The 2,877-nt window shown below is 57.0% G+C and overlaps 1 long non-coding RNA gene across 1 annotated transcript in view; it reads right to left on the bottom strand.

The window, feature by feature from the left end:
* LOC106735234 (uncharacterized) overlaps positions 1-2,851 on the bottom strand; it is a 6,568-nt gene extending 3,717 nt beyond the window's left edge. Inside the window, exon 1 of the long non-coding RNA XR_001370626.2 lies at positions 53-2,851. This is a non-coding gene — a long non-coding RNA (uncharacterized LOC106735234). The remainder of the gene's footprint in view (positions 1-52) is intronic.
* Positions 2,852-2,877: the final 26 nt, after the last annotated feature.

The following is a 2,877-nucleotide window of genomic DNA, read 5'->3' as shown; positions in this document are numbered from 1 at the left end:
ACGGGCCAGCGCGGGTGTCAACCCCGGGCGGCAGGATTTGAGTTGTGGCCACCTGGCGTGGAAGGGCAGCCAAGACATCACCGTGTCTCCCCCCCAACCCCCAGGGACAGGTAGCGCCTCTGGAGCCAGCACCTGGCCACTGCTGGGGACAGGGCTGCTGCCTTTCAGCAGAGAGGGTTTCAGGACAGGGCGGGGCCCAGGGCAACCACCCAGAGGGATTTTCTATACATTAAAAAATAAATACACTGGGCATTTCCCCACTTAAAACCAGTACGAGTGAGTCTCGAGTCTCTCGAGTCTCATCTCAGACATCAGCCAGGGGCCACTCAGCAGCCGGCTTGGAAAAAGGGAGAGACAGGCCTGCAGGCTGGGGCTGCCGGCCGGGGGTGCGGGTGCGTGGCTTGCGGGACTCCACACTCAAGTCCACGCTTTCCCCGCAAGTCACAGAACATGGCGACGACAATGAATAGCATCTGAAGTGAGGGCAGCGGGGCTGAGTAGCACCGCACAGCTGAGGACCCCACGTCCACCACAGTGAGGGCTCTTGGTGAGCAACCTTGAGAACGCACCTGCTGGGTTCTGCTGATGGCCACAGTTAAAGCCCGACTAAGAAATGGTTCTTGGTCGACCTCCCAAAATCCCACCAAGGGGTCATCCCTGGGCGTGAGGGTGAGCGTGGTCGTGGTGAACAGAGCCAGGAGGAGAAGGGCAGGAGGGCAGCTTCCCGGGCAGGGGTGACTGGCATGCAGAATGAACGCTCGCTGCCCAATCAAAACGCAGCCCCAACAGGGTTCTGAAAGGACACTGGGGACCAGATTTAAAGGCACAGAGTCTGAGGCTGGGTCTTGCACACAAGCTCAGGACCATCGAAGGCCCAGGCGGCTCCTGCTCCCAGGCCGGAGGGGCCCGCCCTCCTGTCCACAGTCTGAGGCCAGCCCTTGACTCGCAGGCTCCGCATCGTGCCCCCTGGCCTGCGGTGTTCTTGGGGTCAATGCACTCAATCCGAGGATGCTGCAGATGCAGGAAGAGCTGAGCGGGGACCTGGGCACCTAGCTCCTGCAGACTCTGGGGGAAGAGTTACTATTTGGCGTTTTAGCTTTAACTCTGAACTACGTAAATCCAAGGAGGTTTGAACTGGAGATAATTCAGCCTCTTCCCATTCCCCCAAAAGGGGGTGGGGATAAGGTGAGGACCTGGCCTTTCTTCAGTCGCACCGCCAACGGCAGCTGAAGACCTAACACGTACAATTTTCAAATCAACCAAAAACAGGAAAGTGTTCACAGAAGCACCAGAAATCAGCTCTCTCATTTTAAAATAATCTTTCACAAATGCAAAGGCAGCGGGATGATGGCAAGTCCCACCTCAGCATTTTGGAGGTGCGCATGCGAAACGCCGGGAGCAGTTCACAGGACTGGGCCACGGTGTGGCTGCTATGCAGTGTTCTCTCTAACACCCTAGGCCAGACTCTGGCCAACCCAGGGTACCTGAGAAGCCAGCAGAGCAGGCCAGCGGGGGCAGGCCCCCACCAAAACGCCCGTGTTCCCGGGGTGGCCTACACACACGAGACAGTGTGAGGGCGGGTTTCAAACGTTCGCACAAGACCGTGAAGGACACTTAGCTCTTTCAGAATTAAAGCATGCCGTGTAGCAGAAAAAGCATCAAACCCCCTGATGACAGTGCATAAGGCAACAGCTCCCCCAGCAACGGCACAGACACCCTGCGGGGTGAACCAGCGTCTGCAGAGCATCTGGCAGGACAGAGCCACCCCAGACCCAGGCACCTGTGCCCCTGAAGCCACCTGCTTGCCCTTCCAGAATCCCCAAGCAACTGAGGGCGGTCTGGAGTGAGCACTGACCTGCTGAAGACCGGAAACATGGAGAACGCGCAGAAAAGTGCCGGCAGCCGGGGAAGGGACATTACAGAGGGCAGATGCAGGCGTGCGTCAACTGTCAGCTCTCTCAGGACAGATGCCTGCAAGGGGACCCTGCAGTGCTGTGGGCAGGGACTCACACTGCAGGAAGCCCGCTGGGAACCCAAGGTCTAAGGTAACAAAGGGCCAGGGATGGGAGCAGGAAGTTTCACTTTCAAGGAGGGAGCGACAGGAACTCCAGATCCCAAAGCCGAAGGCCAGCTCCGCCTGGACCACTCTCTGGAGGCCACGCAGCTCTCTTAACTGTCCTATCTGCACAAGCGCTGGTGTGTCAGCACCTTTGTGATTTTACAGAGTGTACGAGGAGGGAGGGAGCAGGGCAAGCCGTTTGCAGCTCATTCGTAAGTAAAGCGGAGAAAAATAAAAGTGCTTTCTTGGGTTCAACAGAGGAGGGAGAAGCCACCCACGCAGCCCTGCAGAGATGCTTCTGCCGGCCTGGCAGGGCGGCATGAGGTCCCGTGTAGATGAGCCCTCTGCACTGCTCATGCTGGCCTCTCAAAGTCCGAGAAGTTTGGAGCCGGGTGGCACCAGGAGCTGGTCCAGGTGGCCCAGGAGGGGCGTCAGGGCTCACAGGATGGCACGCACGTGCCACTGCCAAGCCACAACCGGGCAGACAGATGCTCACAATTCGTTTCACAACTCAGGCAACAGTTTGGCTATTTTCAGTGTGGACAGCTACAAGTAAGAGCAAACATGAATCTATCCTAGAGAATTCAGAGGTAGCCTTTATTTGCAACTTTTTTTCTTTTTTTCTTTTTTTTAACTAAAAGGTATTTAGAAACCACCTTCTGTAGTGATTTGGCAAAGCCAATACATTCACTTTAGACAGCAAAATGGCAAAACATAAGCAAAGGAGTGTAAGCAAGGGCACGGTGACGGCCTCCACCAGACAGTACAGACGGCCTCCACCGGACAACACAGGCGGCCGCCCCCGCGCACCCGCACAC

Source organism: Tupaia chinensis, unplaced genomic scaffold (genome assembly GCF_000334495.1).
Source record: "Tupaia chinensis unplaced genomic scaffold, TupChi_1.0 Scaffold000335_1, whole genome shotgun sequence".
In the NCBI taxonomy this organism is placed as follows: domain Eukaryota; kingdom Metazoa; phylum Chordata; class Mammalia; order Scandentia; family Tupaiidae; genus Tupaia; species Tupaia belangeri.
Note: the sequence above shows the minus strand (reverse complement) of the source record. Positions and strands in the feature narration are given on the sequence as shown.